Source organism: Apodemus sylvaticus, chromosome 1, assembly GCF_947179515.1.
Source record: "Apodemus sylvaticus chromosome 1, mApoSyl1.1, whole genome shotgun sequence".
Taxonomy (NCBI): domain Eukaryota; kingdom Metazoa; phylum Chordata; class Mammalia; order Rodentia; family Muridae; genus Apodemus; species Apodemus sylvaticus.
The window spans coordinates 195,425,832-195,449,173 of record NC_067472.1 but is presented as its reverse complement, the minus strand read 5'-3'; the positions used below and the strand labels follow the sequence as shown (position 1 = coordinate 195,449,173).

At 40.3% G+C, this 23,342-nt stretch overlaps 1 pseudogene; it reads right to left on the bottom strand.

Moving 5' to 3' along the window:
• Positions 1–3,623: 3,623 nt before the first annotated feature.
• On the bottom strand, positions 3,624–22,503 carry LOC127668743 (uncharacterized; annotated as a pseudogene).
• Positions 22,504–23,342: the final 839 nt, after the last annotated feature.

The window sequence follows — 23,342 nt, the reverse complement described above, 5'->3', positions numbered from 1 at the left end:
GACATGAAGCCCACAGATGAAGGAAGCACCTCTTTGGAGTCGCTAAGATTCACTGACACTGTGTGATACCAGCATGCCTCCTTCATGCACCAGAATTCTGCATTGAGCCTAAGGGAGATGCAAATCCAGCCTTGGATATACCTTTACCACAATATTCTCCAACCTAGAACTGGGGCAAGAAACCCAAAGCAGTATATGGGCACCAAAATGCCATTGTCAAAAGTGTACAAGTGTCTCATGGGGGAGGGGCTGAATATAAGGGTGGGAAACACAAAATGGAGCATACCTTGATCTGTTTCTCTTTCATGCCAAGCCTTTGAGCCAGTGTCTTGCACTGTTCCTGGCTCACGTACTTGCTGTTATCAAAATGTTTTCCCAGGACTAGCCTTTGTTCTTTGGAAAGCACATTTCGTTTCTTCTTCTGTGTTCCTGGATCATTGGATCTTGTGACCCTAAAGGGATTTGAAAAGTCATGAGACATTGTTGACTTGGTAGACCCGAGGCACCTGGAGAATTCTGGAGGTCTGCAGGAAATTCACTGGAAAATTGGAGAATTTGTTACTGGAAAGGACAGAGCATCCTCACATCATTTGTAGGACTGGATGATGAATGGAAGTTTTAGAGAACTAGAGATCTTTATATTTCCTGGAAATGTGATCCCTTTGGGAGACCTGGTTAAACAGAAGAACCTGGGTTTTTCAGCATCTAGTTGGACAGTCATGTGATTTTTTTCTTTCAGTTTGTTGATCTGGTGGATTGCATTGGTGGATTTTGATATTTAGAAGCAGCTCCCTGCATCTGGTGGATGAAGATTACTTGTACATGGTGTGTAAGTTCTTTGATGTGTTCTTTTATTGGTTGACTTTGTATTTTGCTGAGTATTTTTGCATCAAGGGAAATTGATCTGAAATTTCTTTCTTAAATTGTTCTGTGGTTTAGGTATCAGGGTGACTGTTACCTCATAGAGTCACTTTGGTAATGTTCCTTTTGTGTTTTGTGCAATACTTTGAAGAGGTTTGATATTATCTCTTCTTTGAAAATCTGACAGAATTCTGTGCTAAATCTACCTTGGCCCTTAGATTTTATTCAGTTAAAAGACTGTAAATGACTACTTTTGTTTCCTTGGATAGTTTACATTGTCTTAACTTGGCAAATGGAATGTATCTAGTAAATCATGCATTTCATTTAGATTTTTCACTTATTTGGAGTGCAGACTTGTAGTGAGACCTAATGATTCTTTGAATTTCCCCAGTATCCATTGCTATCTCTCCCATTTAATTTCTGATTGTGTTCATGTGGATCCTGTCTCTGCCTTTTAGTAGTTGGCTCAGGGGTTGTCTATATTGCTGATTTTCTCCCAAGCCAGCTCTTGGATTTGATGATTCCTTGTATTGATCTCTTTGTTTCCAATTGACAATTATGCCCTGAGTTTGATTATTTTCTGCTGTTTACTCCTTTGGGCATGTTTGCTTCTCACCCCACCCCCAGGATCTTTAAATGTACACATTATTTGTTAGTATTAGAACTCTCGAGGAAAGGAAAAGAGGAGGAAGGAAAAAAAGAACTCACTAAATTCATTTTTTTAAGATTTATTATGATACATAAGTACACTGTAGCTGTCTTCAGACAGTCCAGAAGAGGGCAACAGATCCCATTAAAGATGGTTGTGAGCCCCTCATACAGACAAAAGAGGTGGCATGGCAGATGTGGGATGGGGGGTTGTTGGAGGGGTAACTGGGAAGTGGGAAATCATTTGTGATGTAAATGAATTGGAAAGTAAGGGAAAATTGGCTTTTCCTTCATGAGACTCCAGCCCAGAAGAAATTGTGGCTTCACCAGTCAGTCATTTTCTCAGGAAATGGATATATACTCACTCGGCTTCCAGGGTTCTTGACAACTGCTTTCCTCTTACTATGCACCCATTCTTACAGGACGGCAGCCTGTTCAGTCTTCAACTACCTTGTTAGCTCCCTTATTCAACCATTCTTCTTCCTGGGCCTTTCACAATTTCTAAATGACCCCTCAAATACTCTGTATGTGTTGTGGTATCTACCTAGATTCCCAAAAGGCATGGAGAGCTCAAGGCTTCAGCAGTTCGGTGCCTGGGTTTCTGCTCCTAGTTTATCCCTAAGCTAAATAGTTTTAAGGGGAAAAAAACGCTGGACAGGCGGTGGTGGCACACACCTTTAATCCCAGCACTTGGGAGGCAGAGGAAGGCAGATTTCTGAGTTGGAGGCCAGTCTGGTCTACAGAGTGAGTTCCAAGACAGCCAAGGCTACACAAAGAAACCCTGTCTCAAAAAAACAAAAAAGAAAAAAAAAAAAAAACCTCAGTCATTCAAAGATGATGACAAGTTCTTGGTCTGTACCATAACCCCAGTTTCTGACTTTTTTTTCCTGGCTGATCCCAAACTCACTGGATGACTGAGGTTGACTAAATTTCTCATTCTACTGCCCAACAAATGTTGTGATTAGAGGCCAACATCCCTTGAGTGAGCTTTTACTGTACCATTTAGTATTTCATGGTGGCATTTTGCTCTAAATGCATATTTAATTGGTTTCTTTTTATAAACCTTGTTTCCTCAGAGAACGTATTATCCTGCTTCCATGTATTGAAACCATACCTCTGTCTCTTGCTCTGTCTGTCTGTCTGTGTCTAAATCTGTCTTTCTGTCTCTGCTGGTCTCTATCTCCTTCTCTGTCTCTAGATCTGTTTCTCTTTTTGTGTCTCTGTCTTTCTCTGTGTCTTTCTCTCTGTGTCTCTGTCTCTCTCTATCTCTCATTGTGTGTGTGTGTGTGTGTGTTGTGTGAGTCTCTGTGTCTCTCTATACTTAATATTTTTAGGAAGAGTTTCTCTGAGTAGCTCTGGCTGTGCTCCAATATCCTCTATAGACCAAGCTTGACTCAAACTCAGAAGCAGAACTCCTTCTGCCTCCCTAGTGCTGCAAATAAAGGCCTATGCCACCACTGCCCAGGCTTTATCAACCTTCTTTGGCCTCTGCAAAGACACTGGTCCAGCAACTGCTCTTGGTATAAGCCAAAGACAAGAAAGCGTCATACTAAGCTAGACTTGACCAATGCATTTTCTAGTGAAAAGTTTCTTATCAATACTTTTGTTTCAGGTAGGGCCTGGTGTACCTTAAACTGTCCTTGAAATTGCTGTACAGTTAACAATGACCATGAGACCTCATTGCTTAGGAGCAGCAGTGGATCTTGATGAAGATGTGAGCCCATTTCCAAACACACATGTAAGACCTCCACTCTATAGTTTCACTCCAAGAGATACTATACACTTTGAGTCTCCAACTACAAGACAGTTGCATACATGCACTGCAGGCATTCACATGTAAAAATATTTAGGGAGAAAGACTGGAAAAAACATTATTTTTATTTTTCAACACGTTTTTTTCTTTCATTTAAAGAACATATAATTCAACAATATGGAGAGAATAGTTTCCTTTGTTTTTTTTTTTTTAAACAATCCCATTATATAAACTAGTGACATGAAACTACTACAGATAGGACTGCTTAATTTCCCCAAATATACTAACACACCTCTCAAATATACTAACACACCTCTTCCTTTCTATAAAGGCCTGAATGAATCAAGGGGAGAGAGGTGTTTTATGGAATGGTGTGGTGGTATCTACAATTGTACCGATCCTCCAACTCCTCAAAGTCTTCAAGAATCCACTGCCAGAGCCCCTCAGCAGATGGACCTGAATCTTGAGCATCCTCTGTACCTTGAGTGGATGCTACCATGGCTACTGAAGCTCCAGATCCTGCTATGCCAGTCTGGACTTCAACTGCTACTGATTGACTAGAGTCACCAGCCCTAACAGGGGCATGGTCATCAAGCAGGTATTCTTGCTGACTACACCTGGCACCATCACAGGCTTGATCACGATGGCTGAAGTTGAGCTTGACCATCCCTGGCTGCAGTTGAGGTTGGAAATGGAATCCTCACCAAATGTGCCTGAACCCATGGAGTCTCCATTGGCAGAAGCAATTACAGGTAAGGAACCAGGAAGATGGGTTGGCTCAGAAACAGCTTCAGAGCTTCCATTTATTTCTGGAGGTGCTGCTGGGATATTCTTGAGATTCTTCCACTTGGACTTAGCCCGGGTGTTCTTGAACCAGATCTGAAAAACAAAGGAGACATCAAAGGAATACCTGTGTGCCCCCAACTTGTCACTAGGTGAAGCTTCTGGATTGAAAGGAATTTCTGCAGCAATACTGCATGAGTCCACAACAGAGAAGTCTGAAGGTCTAGATCCCTAAGGGATTGTAGTAAGATAGAATGAATATGACCTGACACCAAAAGCCTAGAGAAGATTCAGTTAGTGTGTCCTGTATTGTACTATGAGCTCTGAGGTCTAGGTCTCTGAGACCCTACAGGATAATAATATTCATCCATATTCCTACCTGGGTTGAAGCAGAATGTGAGGTCCAGCTCTTGATGCATGTATATTCAACTTCCACAACTGTCCCTAACATTAAAGAGCACAGAGCTCAGGAGTCTGATAGGGGGAGGGGGGGTTGGATATTTTGGCTGTCAGAGACAGCGAAGAGAGGCATGCCTGGATCTCATGTGCTGTCAAACCAATCAACAATGCCAGTCCCCCCCCCCCCTGCTCCTCCTGTTTTGGGTATGTGCACTTAGCCAAATATGTTTACAGCAGGTTCTTTTGCTCCCTGGTGTATACAGTGAGTATTTTCTGATGGTTCCTTGGAGCCCAGAGTCTCTTTTGTCGGTAACCATAATTAGGTGACAGTACCATAGGTCCCACAGGAACCTGGAAATTAGATCTCACTGAGGATCTTGAAGGTATCTGATGATGTGGATGCACTAAGAGGCTTCTCAGAATTGGTAAACCTGGACCCATTACAGGACCTCGTTGCATTTGGATACTTGATCTTCTTGATGGACCTTGGGACTCTTGCTGATGGAGGTCTCTTTCAAGGGCACTTAGAGGCAGAGACAGGTGGATTTCTGAGTTCGAGGCCAATCTGGCCTACAGAGTGAATTCCAGGACAGCCAGTGGCACTGAGAAAAATACTGTCTCAAAACAACAAACAAAAAAATTAAAAACCCCATACTTCAGCTATGCATCTTTTGTCATTGATCTCTAGAAGACTATTAAAGGAACTAATATTGGATTTTTCCTGTCAAAATCTATTTCAGTATCTACTAGAACAATCATGTGATTTGTTTTTCTTTCAGTTTGTTGATGTGGTGGTTTGCCTTGGTGGATTTTGATATTTAGAAGCAGCTCCCTGTATCTGGTGGATGAAGACTACTTGATCATAGTGTATGATTTCTTTGATGTGTTCTTTGATTGGGGGACTTAGTATATTGCGGTGTATTTTTGCATCAATGTTCATAAGGGAAATTGATCTGAAACTTTCTTCATTAAATTGTTCTGTGGTGTAGGTATCAGGGTGACTGTCAACTCATAGAGAATTGGAAAACCTGGGCCCATTACAGGACCTGGTTGCATTTGGATAATTGATCTTCTTGATGGACCTTGGGAATCTTGTCGACAGAGGTCGCTTTCAGGGACTGAATGACTTGATTGCATTGGACAAGTTGGAGTCTCTAGGGGACTCACTTGGAAAGGCAGATTCCTTGCAAGCTCTTGAGGCATTTGGGAACTGGTTTGTGTGGGTGCATTTGAAGACATTTGGAATCTTAAATGCAAGGACAGACCTTAGGACTTAGATGGGTTCTGATCTTATTGGAGTATGTTCTTAGAGGAGAACATGGAAAAAGGTAAAAATATCAGAAAAGTTCCAGAGACCACCCATCATGCCTACCCATCACAAGCTGTGGACTTATTATAGAGCAGGGATTATTCAGGGGCCACACTCTTTCTGACCACCTGCCAGTGCCTCCCATGCTTCTTAAGTATTCTCAACATTGCAATAAGCTTGCAAATAGCTCATGTGATAATATGAGTCTGTCAGCCTAGGGAGGCTAGCAATTGAATGTCCTCCCCCAAAGTTTAAAAGTCCTAGAACCCTGGAGGGATTGAAGTGGGAGTAGGTGGGTGAGTGGGTGAGGGGAGCATAAGGTGGGGAGCACTTTTTCAGAGTCAAAGGTGAGGAGGGGTGAAGAACTCCATGATGGAGGACCTGGATGTGGGCTGAAATCAAGCAATTAGAAAGAGGAAGGGCTGGAGAGATGACTGAGTGTTTAAGAGCTCTTCCAAAGGTCCTGAGTTCAATCCAAGGAACCACATGGTGGCTCATGACCATCTGTAAAGGAATCTGATTCCCTCTTCTGGTGTCCGAAGACAGCTACAGTGTACTCACATACATAAAATAAATAAATCTTTTCTAAAAAAAGAAAAGGAAGAAAGAGGAAAAATTAAAAAAAAAAAATCAACAAAACCAAGAGCTCAACCAGGTTGGCAAACCCTTAGCCAACTTAACTAAAAGACTCTCAGAGACACAGTATTTCTTTCAGTCTACTTTGTAATTTTTTTTTCTTTTCAGAAAATATTGAGGTTGATCTCACACAATCATACATAAATTCTCACCTAGATAAAGCCTTACAAGAACCTATTTAGTTAAATTTGCTTTCAATTTTGCGGTAAATTTAATCCTCAGTAGAGGTGAAGAAAGCTTCACAGGACCCATGGGATTCTCAGGAACTGAACCACCATCCAAAGAGCATGCATAAATTGGACCTAGCCTTCCTTGAACTTATGTAGCAGATGTTCAGGCTGATCTTCACAGGTTCTGGAGCAACTGGAGCAGGAGCTATCTCAAAAACTGTTGCATGTATATGGGATATCTACTTCTAGCTGCACTGCCTTGTATTGTGTCAGTGGAAGAACAAATGCTTAGCCTTACAGAGACTTGAAGTGCCTGATTGGGTGAGACTTCTCACCCACTCTGAAAAGAAGGGGCTGGGGGTGGGAGATGGCTGTGGGGATTGTGCATGTGGGGTAAGGGGGTGCAAATAAATAATTTAACATTTTAAAGAGTCACAGTCGGACAGTGGTGGTACACACCTTTAATCCCAGCACTTGGCAGACAGAGGGAGGAGGTTTTCTGAGTTCAAGACCAGCCTGTACTACACTGTGAGGTCCATGACAGCCAGGGCCACACCGAGAAACCTTCTCTCAGAAAAACAACAACAAAAAAATCACAGATCCTCTTCCATTCTTCTTGACTCTCTGACTCCAACCAAAAATTGAAGAGCCATAGAAGAGAAAACATCAAGTGACCTCTTCCCACTCTAATCTACACTAGAGCACTCGTGGTCAAATTAGACAAACCATGAGGCTCTTACATCTACCAAAGACTGACCCTGGTATTGAAACTCTAATCCAAGGACTTGGCCTCAAGTTAATCTTCACCTTGGCCTTCCGATAGGCTCCTCTCTCATCCCCTCAGGTCCAGCAGACATTCCCACCCTGCGGCCACATTCAGTCTGCAGCCATACCTTTGGAAATGTGGTCAGGTACAAGACCATAAGCAATAGAAGCCAGTATATGTGGGCATTATCAGAACCCAGTTCTTCCACCACAACAAACCCTGAAATACCTTCAAAATCAGGAAGCTGACCTAAAATCCTATTTCATATTGATAATAAAGTGCTTTAAGGAGGATATAAATGACTCACTGAAAGAAATACAGGAAAATACAGGTCAACAGGTAGAAGCACTTAAAGAGGAAACAAATAAATCGCTTTTTTTTTGAAACGGTGTCTTACATTGAAAGCCCAGGCTGGCCTTGAACCCTCAGATATTCTATTGCAGTCTCCTGAGTGCTAGGATTGCAAGGACATGCCATCATGCCTGGCTTTAAGCATTGTATCTCCTGTTTTCTATGAGTGCCTTTTTCTTTTTTATATATATAATTTTTATTTTCTATATTCTTTGTTTACATTCCAAAAGATTTCCCCTTTCCCAGATTCCTCCTCCCCATATGTCCCATAAACCTTCTCTCCACACATTCTACCTGCTTGTCACTGTACCAATACAAGATGATTTTTAGCATTGTTGCACTGTAGTACTGATTGAGGTCAGGGATAGTGCTTCCCCCAGTTCTTTTATTGTCGATAATAGTTTTGCTATTCTGGGTTTTATGCTATTCCAGATGAATTTGAGAATTGCTCTTTCAAACTTTATGAATAATTCAGTTGGAATTTTGATGGGCATTGCATTGAATCTGTAGATTGCTCTTGCATTGTGTCCATTTTTACTATATCAATCTTGCCTATCCAGGAGCATGGGAGATCTTTCCATCTTCTGAGGTCTTCTTTGATTTCTTTCTTTCGAAACATGAAGTTCTTGTCATACAGATCTTTCACATGTTTGATTAGAGTCACAACAAGGTATGAAATATTATTTGTGACTACTGTGAAAGGTGTCATTTCACTAATTTCTTTCTCAGCCTGTTTATCCTTGGAGCATAAGATTTGTTTGAGTTAATTTTATATCCAGCCACTTTGCTGAAGTTGTTTATCAGCTGTAGGAGATCTCTGGTGGAGTTTTGGGGGTCACTTAATTATACTATCATATCATCTGCAAATAGTGGTAGTTTGATTTCTTCCTGTCCAATTTGTATCCCTCTTACCGAATTGTGTTTTCTAATTGCTTTACTTAGAACTTCAAGTAATATACTGAATAAATATGGAGAGAGAGGGCAGGCTTGTCTAGTACTTGATATTAGTGTGATTGCTTCAATTTTCTCACCATTTAGTTTGATGTTGGCTACTGGTTTGCTTTTACTGTTTAGGTATGGGCCTGAAATTTCTGATCTTTATAACTGTGTGTTTTGAGCTTTACTAAAGTTTCTTTTATGAATGTGGGTGCCCTTGCAATTAGAGCATAGGTGCTCAGAATGAGAGTTCTTCTTGGTAGATTATTCCTTTGATCTATATGAAGTGTCCTGTGTCTTTTTAAATAACTTTTGGATGAAAGTCAATTTTATCTGATATTAGAATTGCTGCCACGGCTTTTGTCCTGGAAACATTTGCTTGGAAATTTGTTTTCCAGCCTTTTTCTCTGAGATAGTGTTTGTTTTTGATAACGATATGCGTTTCATGTATGCAGCAAAGTGCTGTGTCCTGTTTGCATAGCCAGACTTTTAGTCTATGTCTTTTTATTGGTAAATTGAGTCCATTGAGGTTAAGAGATATTAAGGTATAGTGATTGTTGCTCCCTGTTATTTTTGATGCAATTTTTATGTTTGAGTGGTTATCTTCTTTTGGATTTATTAAAAGAAGATTACTATCTTGCTTTTTCTTTTTTTTTTTTTAATCTTTTTTTATTGAGTATCTTCTTCACTTACATTGCCAATGGTAAAACCTTTCCCAATTTCCCCCCTCCCAAAAGTCCCCCTCCCCAATAATTCCCCACCCCTCCTCCCAGCTCCTGCCTCCTTGTATATGCCCCTTTACCCAACACACTCCCACCTACCCCCCCAACTCCCTCCCCTGTACATTTTCCTTTGTTGACCCTCTATTGGGTCTTTACCTGACCAAAGACCACTCCTCCCACTGATGCCCAACAAGGCATTGCTCTGCCACATTTTTGGCTGGAACTATGTACACGCCTTCGTGGATGGTCAGTCCCTGGGAGTCTTGGGGTGCCTGGGTGTCCGAAGTCATTGTTCTTCCCATGGGGCTATATACTCTTTCAGCTCCTCCGGGCAACCCTCCAAATCCTCTGATGGGGACACCAAGATTATTCCAATAGTTGGGTGCTAGTTTCTGCCTCTGTATTTGTAAGGCTTAGGTGGGGCCCTATGGAGAGAGCCATGGCATGCTTCTTTTGGTACAAACTTCTCTTCATAGTGTCAGTGTTTGGTGACTGTCTATAGGATGAATCCCCTCCTGGGCACTTGCTGGGTGGCCTTTACTTCAGACTCTGCTCCACATATTGCCTGCCTGCCATGTTGCTCCTGTGACGATTTTGTTCCCTTTCTCAGAGGAATCATAGCACCCTCACTTAAGCCCTCCTTCTTCTTGAGCTTCCTGTGCTGGGTGAATTATAAATTGTTTATTTTGAGCTTTTGGACTAGCATCTGCTTATTTGTGAATGAATACCATGTACGTTCTTTTGTGACTGGGTTACCTCATTCAAGATGACACTTTCTAGTTCCATCCATTTGCCTAAGAATTTCATGAATTCATTGTTTTTGATAGCTGAATACTAATCCATTGTGTATATATACCACAATTCCTGTATCCATTTCTCTGTTGAGGGACATCTGGGTTCTTTCCAGCTTCTGGCTATTATAAATAAGACAGCTATGAACATAGTGGAGCATGTGTCCTTATTACATAAAGAGCACATTCTGAGTGGTATAGCTGGGTCCACAAGTAGTACTATGTCTAATTTTCTAAGGAATCGCCAAACTGATTTCCAGAGTGGTTTTACCAGCTTGCAATTCCACCAACAATGGAGAAGTGTTCCTCTTTCCCTGCATCCTCTCCAGCTACTGCTGTCCCCTGAGTTTGTCATCTTAGCCTTTCTGACTGGTGTAAGGTGGAATCTCAGTGTTGTTTTGATATGCATTTCCCTGATAACTAAGGATACTGAATATTTCTTTAGGTGCTTTAGAGCCATTGGAGTTTCCTCAGTTGAGTATTCCCCGTTAAGTTCTGTAACCTAAATAGGGTTGTTTGATTATCTGGAGACTAACTTCTTGCATTTTTGTATATGTTAGGGTTAATAAAGATCTTTTCCCAATGTGTTGGTTGAAGTTTTGTCCTATTGACTTTATTCTTTGCCTTACAGAAGCTTTGCCGTTTTATGAGCTCCCATTTGTCGATTCTTGTTCTTAGAGTATAAGCTATTGGTTTTCTGTTCAGAAACTGTTCCCCTGTGCCCGTGTGTTCAAGTTTTGTCCCCACTTTCTGCTCTATAAGCTTCAGTGTGTCTGATTTTATGTATTGATCTTTGACCCACTTGGACTTGAACGTAGTACAAGGAGATAAGAATGGGTCAATTTGCATTTTTCTGCATGCAAACCTCCAGTGGATCTAGCCCATTTGTTTAAAATGCTGGCTTTTTTCCATTGGATGATTTTAGCTCCTTTGTCAAATATCAAGTGAATGTACATGTGTGGGTTATTTGCTCGGTCCTCAATCCTATTCCATTGCTCTTCCTGCCTGTCTGCATACTAATACTAAACAGTTTTTATAACTATCCTCTGTAGTAGAGTTTGTGGTCAGGGATGGTGATTCCCCTGCAATATCTTTTGTTGTGGGGAATAGTTATTGCTATCCTGTTTTTGTTGTTGTTGTTGTTGTTGTTATTCCAGATGAATTTAAGAATTCCTCTTTCTAGAACTATGAAAAATTGATTTGGAATTCTGATTGCATTGATGGGGATTGCACTGAATCTGTCAAATGCTTTCAGCAAGATGGCCATTTTTACTATATTGATCCTGCGAATCTGTGAGCATTGCAGATCTTTCCATCTTCTTAGTATTTCTTCGATTTCTTTTTTTAGAGGCTTAAAGTTCTTGTCATATAGACCCTTCACTTTCTTCGCAGGGTCACACCTAGGTATGAAATATTACTTTGAACTATTTTGAAAGATGTCATTTCCATAAATTCTTTCTCTTCTTGTTTATCCTTTCAGTAGAAGAAGCCTAATGATTTGCTTGAGTTAATTTTATATCCAACAACTTTGCTGAAGTTTTTTTTTTTTTTATCAGCTTTAGGAATTCTTTGTTGGAAAGCTTGGGGTCATTTAAGCTTTCATCTGCACATAGTGATAGTTTGACTTCTTCCTTTCCAATATGTATTCCTTTGACCTCTTTTTGCTGCCTGATTGCTCTGTCTAGGACTTCAAGTACTATATTGAATAGAGAGAGAGAGAGTGAGCAGCCTTGTTTGGTCCCTGATTTTAGGGGGATTGACTCAAGTTTCTCTCCATTTAGTTTGATGTTGCCTACCAGTTTGCAGAATATTTCTTTCACTGTGTTTAGGTATGGGCCTTGGATTCCCAATCTCTCGAAGACTTTTATCATGAAGGGATGCTGAATTTTGTCAAAAGCTTTTCAGCATCTAATGAATTGACCATGTGGGTATTTTTTTCCTTTAATTTGTTTATGTAGTGAATTATATTGACAGATTTCTGTATATTGAACCATCCATGCATCCCCTGGATGAAGCCTACCTGATTGTGGTGAATTACAGTTCTGACGCATGCTTGGATTCGGTTGGCCAGGATTTTGTTCAGTATTTTTGCATCAATGTTCATGAGGGAGATTGGTCTGAAGTTCTCTTTCCTTGTTTGGCCTTCTCACTGACCACCACATCTGTAAGATCAAGAGACCGAAGGTCCCTGAGTTGAAGGATGCTCAGTTACAGATATATTGTCAAAAGATGGGGCTATGGTTACCATCACAATCATTGCTGCTTTTATCTTTGAACATATTATTAAACAGATGGCTCCCAGCATTATGAAAAGCCTGATGGTTCACTACACTCCTGAACTTTAAATACCTTGTACAGTGCATCACATCACAGCTGAATGTTTCCAGCTTTCCTCTTTGGCTACTTCTCTATTTCTCACATGATGCTTTCCTGGAGCTGGAGAGAATATGATGCTTGGAGACCTTTCTATTTTCTATCATAGCCAGAAACTTCACTCTATCTGATATTAGCTTGAGATTTTAAGATAGGAGTGTAGACTTAGCATGGTTTTAAAGATGTAAAACGCTCAAAAGATTTACTGACATTCCTAGACTTGGTTCTTTACTGGGAACCTGATGTTTTTATATAAGCCATGGTCAATAGGATAAATGGTGTAGGCTTAGCTGTCCCTGAGAACTGATCAGCTTTCTCCTAGAACAAAGCACGGTGTTAGTCATGTGCTTCAGTTCTGTGGAATACTTTGATTTTAGTACATCAGCATAGTACATTTAGAATGATTGCATTTGAAAGTTATTTTTTAAGTTTTCCCTGCGTGAGTATGTAAAATCCAACTAATCAACTCTGTTTTCATTCCACAATGCATTATACAGTTGTGTGTGCATTGCAAGAGACTGTAATGATGGTCATTAAATCTTAATGACCTTCACGTAATATGCTTCAATTGTCACCCTAAATATACATAGCATTTAGTATAAAAGCCAAAATAGAATTATTGCTCCCTTCTGAAACATGAAATATTACCTCTCTATTAAACTGTTATATGCTAGCTCTCAGCATCTTAATGGTAAAGCTAAGCTTCCTAGTCATATCAAGATTTTCTAGTCACTGCACAAAGAAAATGCCTAAGAGCTGCCCTATTGCTTTCTGAGAAAACAAAGTGCTGTATATTTCACGTATAAGTTGTTATACTCAATAACTTTTTGAGTTTCTTATTTACTTATAGAATAATTAGGTAATATCTAAATTAGTGTTTGAATCTTAATATTACATAACTTTAGCTAAGTTGGCATGGTCTTAGAAAGTTTCCCTAGTCATCTTAATTTGCTCCATTTTCTGACTCCTCCCTGTAAACAAAAACAGCAAGGACACTTTATCCTGATTGTTTTCTTTCTTAATTAGTTAATCTCTTATTCAGTTATAATATGTGATACTATCGTAATAAATGTAAAAAAAACGTTAAAACATATTAGGAGAAAACTTTATCTAATGTGTTGGGTGAAGAACTATAGGTCAGTGTGACATATGCCATAGTGACTGGAATGTAAATGGATAATATAACTTAATAAAATAATTTTCAGGAACTGTTTCTCCTTTTATTTCATGAGAATATGATCTAACAATGAAGAATGAATATTTACAGTTACTTTGAAACAACCCCTCTATATACCCAGAGGATTCCCCACCATGTAATAATGATACATGCTCTACTATGTTCATAGCAGCTCTATTTATAATTGCCAGATGCTGGAAAGAACCCAGATATCCCTCAACAGAAGAGTGGATGCAAAAAATGTGGTATATCTACACAATGGAGTACTATTCAGCCATTAGAAACAATGAATACATGAAATTCTTAGGCAAATGGATGGAGCTAGAGAACATCATACTAAGTGAGGTAACCCAGACTCAAAAGGTAAATCATGGTATGCCCTCACTAATAAGGGGATATTAACCAGAAAACTGGAATACCCAAAACATAATCCACACATCAAATGAGGTACAAGAAGAACGGAGGAGTCTTAAAGTCTAAAAAGACTGAGTGAAGCAGTATAGAGCAAAATCAGAACAGGGAAGTGGGAAGAGTTGGGTGGGAAAACAGGGGGAGGGAAGGGGACTGATGGGACTTCCGGGGAGTGGGGGTCCAGAAAAGGGGAAATCATTTGAAATGTAAATAAATATATCAATAAATTAAAAAAAAGAATTAGTGGAGAGCATGTGTCATTTGCTTAATGATATTTATCCTATTACCACTTGCTCTTGTTGGCTTTCCTATGATATAGCTTTCCTGATTTGTTTTTTTGTTTTTGTTTTCTTTTTGGTTTTGTTTTTTGTTTTTTGTTTTTGTTGTTGTTGTTTTGGGTTTTTGAAACAGGGTTTCTCTGTGTAGCCCTGGCTGTCCTAGAACTCACTCTGTACACCAGGCCGGCCTCAAATGGAGAAATCTGCCCACCTCAATGTCCCAAGTGCAGGGATTAAAGGCATCCCCAACCACTGCCCAGCAGATATGTTTAAATAAATAACTCTCTCTTCTCTCTCTCTCTCTGTGTCTCTCTCTCTCACTCTCTCTCTCTTTCTCTCTCTCTCTCTCTTTCTCTCTTCTCTCTCTCTCTCTCTCTCTCTCTCTCTCTCTCTCTCTCACACACACACACACACATGAGAGTTGGTTTATGTAGTGGATTACATTGAAAGATTTCCATATATTGAACCACCCCTGCATCGCTGGGATGAAGCCTATTTGATCCTGGTGAATTACTGTTTTGATGTGTTCTTGGATTCGGTCAGCAAGAATTTTATTGAGTAGTTTTGCATCAATGTTCTTAAGGGAAATTCGTCTGGAGTTCTCTTTCATGGTTTGGTCTTTGTTTCGTTTGTGTATAAGCATTACTATGGCTTCATATAATGAATTGTGAAGTATACCTCAGGTTTCTGATTTGTGGAATAGTTTGAAAAGTATCTGTAGTAGGTCTTCTTTGAAGATCTGATAGAATTCCCCACAAACACATCTGGTCCTGTGCTTTTGTTGTTGTTTTTGGTGGTGGTGGTGTTGGTGATGGTGGTGTTTTTGGAAGACTGTTAATAACTGACTCTATTTCCTCCGGTGTTATGGGATTATTTTGATGGTTTATCTGATCATGTTTTAACATTGGCACCTGGCATGTGTCTACAAAATTGTCCATTTCATCCAGATTTTCCAATTTTGTTGAGTATAAGCTTTTTTTTTTGTAGGATCTGATGATTTTTGGAATTTCTGCTGTTTCTGCTGTTATATCTCCCTTTTCACTAACGATTTTATTAATTTGTGTGGTTCCTCTATTCCTTCTGGTTAGTCTGCTAAGTGTTTATCTATCTTGTTCATTTTCTCAAAGAACCAACTCCTGGTTTTGTTGATTCTTTGTATAATTCTTTTTGTTTCTATTTGGTATATTTTGGCCTTTAATTTGTTTATTCCCTGCTGTGTATTCCTCTTGGATGTATTTGTTTCATTTGGTTGTACAGCTTTCAAATGTTCTGTCAAGCTGCTAATGTAAGCTCTTTCCATTTCCTTGTTGGAGGCATTTAAATATAAGAGTTTTTCTCTTAGCACATTTGACTATTGACAGCTTTTCAGGATTTCTAGTTGCAACTGCTTTAAGAGGAGAATCTTCTAGAAATGTTATTGTTCATTGTTTACAGGCTTTTACTGCTAAGGGACTGCCTAAAGTTGGCAAGACAGATAATGGGCCTGCTTATACTGGAAACAGCTTTGAACAATTTTGCAAGGAATTTGGAATTGAAAATAAAACTGAAATTCCTCATGATCCAATGAGACTAGGAATTGTTGAATGTATCTGAAAAATTAGCGTTAGAAAACAAAAAAGGGGGAGTTTTAACCTCCAAGGTCACCAAAAGCACATCTCGCTTTTGCATTATTTGTTTTAATTTTTTGTAAACTGATGCTAAAGGTCAGTCTGCAGTAGATCACCGCTGGCATCCAGACACTTCCAGATCATATACCATGGTTAAATGTTGAGATCCTTTAACTAATACTTTGGAATGGTCCCAACCCTATTTTAATACGGGAATGAGATCCTGTTTGTGGTTTTTCAAATAAAGGAACTGGAGATCAATGACTACTGAAAAGATTGTTTCGCCAAGTGGCCACAGATCCTGAGCCTTCTAATGATTATGATACTAATGATGAAGGCATCTCAGAATCCCTATGAGCCATCTAAATTAACCTGAAGTGTAGTCTTCGCCCTTACTGGATAGCAGGTGTTTTCTATCAATTCTCAAAGCCACCCTCCTTACACCAGGAGGCTTGATCTTGTTTGGATCTTTGTCAGCTCCAAGTTTAGGCACTTAACTAAGCTATTACCCCTTGGAGGTTCACTTGAGTATGATGGAAAAGAGTCCTGCTCCCCAAATCCTTGGTCATGTGAAGGTTTTATCTGAAAGGTGGGATGTAGACATCCAGTGCTTAGAGACCATTTAAGCATTTGTTCTTTTCACATGTGTCCTTGAGATGGCAGGACTAGATCCCATGGTCATAGTTGGGGAGGTGCAGAAGATTTTTTTCTGTGCTGTTTGGAAATGTGAGACCACAAGGAATGTTTATTGGAAGCCCCAAAGAGATTTAATTACAGTAGCTAGGATTTCAACAGGTCCAGGCCTATCTAGTTCTAGTTATAATGGCAATGGACATTGTTTCTTCGGGGTTTTAGTTGTGCCAAAGCTGCGCTGTCTGGATCCTGGACAGGAGTAGCATCCTCTGTTAGTTTTCTCTGTAATCCTATTCCAGTGTCTGGAAAAAATGTTAGAGAAGGCTGGATTAAAGGAAGGACTTGAAAACTTTGGCTTTATAAGGAAGATTATGATTATGGATTACTTTTTTGTTTGTTTGTTTGTTTGTTTGTTTGTGACAGGGTTTTTCTGTGTAGCCATGGCTGTCCTGGAACTCACTCTGCAGACCAGGCTGTCCTCCAACTCAGAAATCTGCCTACCTCTGCCTCCCAATGACTGGGATTAAATGAGTGTGCCAGGATGGATGACATTTTACCAAAATTGTGACTTTGACATTTTCTGTAGGACCTACTAAGATCATAAATAAGCCCAAAAGAAGAAACTATAAAGATAAAAAGAAAAAAATAGTGCTAAAAGGAATAGGAGTAATACTGCTTTCTTATTTTCTTCTCCGGTATCTGGTATTCTTCAGAGTCCTACTGTTAACACCACTACTTTTTCTATATCTGCTATTCCCCTTACAGAATTAGTGGAGAGCATGTGTCATTTGCTTAATGATATTTATCCTATTACCACTCGCTCTTGTTGGCTGTCCTATGATATAGCTCCACCTTATTTGTTTTTTGTTTGTTTTCTTTTTGATTTTGTTTTTTGTTTTTGTTGTAGTTGTTCTGGATTTTTGAAACAGGGTTTCTCTGTGTAGCCCTGGCTGTCCTGGAACTCACTCTGTAAACCAGGCTGGCCTCAAACGGAGAAATCTGCCCACCTCAGTGTCCCAAGTGCAGGGATTAAAGGCATCCCCAACCACTGCCCAGCATAGATGTTTGAATAAATAACTCTCTTCTCTCTCTCTCTCTCTCTCTCTCTCTCTCTCTCTCTCTCTCTCTCTCTCTCTCTCTCTCTCTCTCTCTCTCTCTCTCTCTCTCTCTCTCTCTCTCTCTCTCTCTCTCTCTCTCTCTCACACACACACACACACTCACTCACTCACTCACACAAACACAGTAGATTCCCTTAAAGCCAACTGCACTAGAACTGACCATGGTACAAAGAGTAGGATACATTTGTTATACTCAGTGTTTGATAATTTCTAAGTAAGCCATGGGGCCAGGTAGTGATGGCTCAAGCCTTTAATCCCAGCACTTGGGAGACAGAGACAGGTGGATTTCTGAGTTCGAGGCCAGCTTGGTCTTCAGAGTGAGTTCCAGGACAGCCAGGGCTACACAGACAAACCCTCTCTCAAAAAAAATGAAAAAGAAAAGAGGGCTGCTAAGATGGTATAGGTCTTGCTTCAAAGCCTGATGATCAGTTACCATAAGTAAGCCCCATAAAACAGAAGGTTCCCCAACGTAAACTTTGGTTGCAAAAAGAAGGAAAAGAAGCACCTGGACATGGAGTTCCAGGTGATAGTGTGTTCCACGTGGCTTGAATGCACTGTCACAGCAAAAAGTAAGACAAGGTAACATTTTATTTATATGGAAATTACACATCTAGAAGAAATGTCAAGGATTCACACACATATGATTTAATACTATTATGCTTAATACTCATGAGAGTAATTAAGCATCAGTAGCCACTCTTGTAGAGGAACTGACTTTAGTCCCAGGCATACAGAAATTGGCTCACAACTGCCTATAATACTGTCGTGGGCGATCCTACACTCCTCTGTCCTGCCATGTACCAGGTATGTCCATGCATGGATTGAGGCATTACATGTGTCTTAGTCAGTGTTTCTATTCCTGCACAGATATCATGACCAAGAAGCAAGTTAGGGAGGAAAGGATTTATTCTGCTTAAATTTCCACATTGCTGTTGCTCACCAAAGGAAGTCAGGAATGGAACTCAAGTAGGTCAAGAAACAGGAGCTGATGCAGAGGCCGTGGGGCCATGTTACTTATTGGCTTGCTTCCCCAAGCTTGCTCAGCCTGCTCTCTTGTAGATCCCAAGAATACCAGCCCAGCGATGGTACCACCCACAAGGAGCCCTCTTCCCTTGATCACTAAGTGAGAAAATACCCCACAGCTGAATCTCATGTAGGCATTTCCCCAACTGAAGCTCCTTTCTCTGTGAAAGGATGTGTCAAGTTCACACACTAAACCATCCAGTACAACATGTAAAAATAAATTAAGGCTGGGCATTATAACAGAGCCTTTTAATCCCACTACCTGCAAGGCAAATGGATGAGGATCTCCATTTGTGGAAGGCAGTCTTGTTTACATAAGCACTTCCAGGAGAGTTAGAACTACATACAAAGGCCCTATGTTAAGAAATCAAAAATAATGCCAGGAGGTGGTGGCACGTGACTTCAATCCCAGCACTTGGGAGCCAGAGGCAGAGAGATTTCTTAATTCAAGGCCAGCCTGGTCTAGAGATTGATTGCCAGGATAGCCAGTGTTACACAGAGAAACCCTGTCTCAAAAAACAAACAAAAAATCCAAATTAAAATAAGATGAATAAATCTTTGTAATTGAAAAACAAAACAACTGTCATTGTACTAGCTGTTCTGCCAAGAGTAATTATAAAAATTCCTTTCAAAAAATAATTAACACTATTTTACCTACAATCTGATTTAATACTACCTAATGAATATTCACTTTGTGTGACATCATCACCCTTCATATCACTGGCTATTCTGGAATAGTCTCAAACTCACTTGAGTTTGACTCTGCCTCCAAATACTGAGGATAAAGGCATGTAACACCACTCCTGGATTAATTTTTCTAAACAGGCTTTGGGAACAACGAACAGGCTGCCCTGGAGATTAGAATCCTTCCATCATAATTCATGGCATTAAAAGTGAGCCCTTCCAGCCTGATGGGGGTGGTGCACTCCCTTATTCCTAAAACTTGGAAGGCAGAGGCAGGCAGATTTCTCAGTTCCAGGCCAGTCTGGTCTAAAGACTGAGTTCCAGGACAGCCAGAGCTACACAGAGAAAAACTGTCTCAAAAAACAACAACAACAAAAGTGAACCCTATCACACCCAACTTAATTCATTTTCTACAAGTTCATTTGCATTTTATTCAGTTTTCTGTGAGTGTGCATGTCTCATGTGTGGGGGTCCGTGTGCCTCAAAAAGGGATTCAGAGCCCCTGCATCTGGAGTTATGGCATATATGGGATTCCAGACCAATTAGGAACCAAATTCCAAGAGTCAAGATCAACAAGCAATCTTTTCTTTTGTTGTAAATGCAGGTGTTTACATGCATATGTGTCAGTAATAAGTAAGCATGCCTGGAAATCTACACACAGAAGGAAGACTAAGACTCCAAAGAAATACCACTCCCAATCGATGGTTCTGAGCCACCTAGAGGAGGCGGTGAAATAAACCAGGCTTCCTGATAAAGCAACTATTGCTCTGAATCACTGAGCCATCACTGTATCCCCACAATAAGTAACCCTCAGTTAAATCCAGCTCTAGTCCCAGAATGCTTAGAGTTTTGATATTTTGCAATAGTATGTAATGGAAGAGGTCACATTAAATAAAATTCAAGTAAGATATGGTGATGCACTCCTTAAGCCCAATACTTGGGACACCAAAGCAGGTAGATCTCTGTGAGTTCCAGACCAGCCTTGACTATAGAGTAAGTCAGAGGACTACCATGGCTGTTACAAAAAAAAAAAAAAAAAATTGTCTCAAATAAAGGAGAAAAATCAAACTGTACTCAAGAAAGCACTTTTATTTAAAGAAAAATAAACTGCACATCCATTATGAAAAGAAACAGAGTAACAAACTCATTTGGCACACACCAATAAAATCAGCACAGTGGATGCTGGAGAAGAGTGTCAAAGAGGGGGACGTGCCCTCTTGGGAGCTCTCAGAGACTCCGTGGCCAACCAAAGACCACACACACACACACACACACACACAGGGTTTGAACTTAGGCCCTCATAATATATGTAGCAGATGTACACCTCAGACTTCATGTGGGTCCCCCAATAACTAGGAAGGAAGTTATTGGCTGGCCTCAGCAGGATAGGATGCACCTAATCCTGCAGAGACTTGATGCATTAGCTTCAAGGTAGACACATGGGGGAACCCTATGAGAGAAAGGGTATAGAAGAGGGACTGTGAGGAGGAGTTGAGGGGGAGGTAGTGTTCAGAACATAAGATGGATATATTCATTAATGGGAAACACTGCCTAGCCAAAGATGAAGGAGAAATTGAGGCAATGGCCAATCAATTGTCAGCACAAATTGTAAACCATTGTATGGCCAAGAACCAATCCCTGAAACTATTAATGATACTCTGTTATGTTTGTAAATAGGAACCTTGCAAACTATGCTATAATCATTGTTATACTCCTGGGGAACTGGCTAGCCCAATTGTAATCCAGTGCCTCTCATTCAGCAACCAATAAGAATAAATTCAATTAAAAATAAAAAAGGAAACTGGTGGTTAACCTAAAATGCTACCTCCTTTTGGGCCTTGGGCAGCTTGGATATATAACAGGGCTTCACATCAGAGACTTTCATTAAGGGCAGAAGTGCTGCACGTCTTTAATCCCAGCACTTGGGAAGCAGAGGCAGGTGGATTTCTGAGTTCGAGGCCACCCTGTCTAATGAGTGATTTCCAGGACAGCCAGGGCTGCACAGAGAAACCCTCTCTTATAAAACCAAGAGAGAAAGAGAGAGAGAGAGAGAGAGAGAGAGAGAGAGAGAGAGAGAGAGAGAGAGAGAGAGAGTGATAGAGACAGAGACAGAGAGACAGAGAGACAGAGAGACAGAGAGACAGAGAGTCAGAGAGAGAGAGAGGGACTTTCATAGGTCTGAGCAATGGAGATTGATTCTGTGTCTGAGACCATACTTGAGCTAGGAGGAGAAAAGTTGCGATGTTCCTTCCCATGTGGAAAATATGGGTTCTGAGTCTGGACACATGGGCTTTGGACTCGTGGAAAGTGAGAACTAAGAACAAACTGTCCCTGGGACAAGATATCCTCAAAGGCAGAGATTAGCAGAAAGACATGGCAATTTTGAGTAGGAGTCATTCACAGGTATCCTGGCCTTGTATCTTCATTTATACCATACTCCTTTTCCTCTGCTTCCTTTGCTTCCTAGACCTTGTATTCTTTAGGTAGATCTCACAGGCTTCATCAGTTTTGAAGAAGATGGCCATCTGGTCTAGGGAATTACTAAAGGGGCTAGGTTCAGGAATAGGGTTCATACCTGATGGTACATGACAGAGGGAGAAGGTGGATTCTGGCATTTGGGTAATATTTGAAGGTCTGAGTCAAGGAGGAAAGTTTAAACTCGAGGGTCTCTCATATAGAGAATCTGGATTGGCTGACACATCAAGTCAACAAGGAACATTGGAATGTCCAGACCTATCACTAGATAGGTGCCCTGTTTTCCTGGGAAGTTCTCTACATGTCTGCCTCTGATGCTCCTCAATAATGTGGCTTTTGCTGAAACACACTTGTTCCAAGGACTGACCAATGAGGGAGAAGCTGGATTCCTGATGGTGGTATTTCCTCGATGGCCTAAACTGAGGAGGAGAGCTGATATCCAAATGTCTCTGGTGCACAGAACCACTACTGGTAGCAGAAACAGGAACTTTACCACCTTTGGGGTAGGGAGGCCTATAGTGAAGTCCACTTCCAGTCTTCCCAAGCAGTGGTTGACCCTTCTTCCTAATTTCGCTGGCTCGTCTATTCTTGAAATACATCTGGACTTAAAAAGGAAATGTTGTTATACTCTATTGAGTCTCTTTTTGACGACTTTGAGTCTTTTTTTGAGTCTCTTCTTTACATAAAGAATAATTAGGTAATATATAAATTATCGTTTGAATCCTAACATTATGTAACTTTAGCTAAGTTGGCATGGTTTTAGAATGTTTCCGTAGTCATCTTAATTTGTTCCATTTTCTGACTCCTTCCTGTAAACAAAAATGGCAGGGACACTTTATCCTGATTTTTTCTTTCTTAATTAGTTAATCTCCTATTCTATTATAGTATGTGATACTATCTATCGTAATAAATGTAAAAAAAAAGTTAAAAAATATTACGGGAAAATTTTATCTAATGTGTTGGGTGAAGAACTATAGGACAGTGGGACATATGTTATAGTGACTGGAATGTAAATGGATAATATAATGTAATAAAATAATTTTCAGGAACGATTTCTCCTTTTATTTAATGAGAACATAATCTAACAATGAAGAATGAATACTTACAGTTGCTTTGAAACAACCCCTTTATATAAACCACAGTGGTACACAACGTCTACAGATAGGCCTGGTTAATTCCCACAAATACTGACATGAAGGGTGTACATAAAACACTTTTTCATGACTATAAATGTCTGGAATGGTCAAGGAGCTGAGAGATGTAACTTGATTTGGGGTGTAATCCAGAGTAAGTCAGTCCTCGGATTTGTCAAAGTCGTCAAGGATTCTTTGCCAGAGTTCCTCTGCAGATGGACCTGAACCTTGAGCCTCTTCTGGGCAATGGGTGGCAGCTTGTAGGACATCTGTAGATTCAGTCACTGCTAGATCAGTCTGGGCTT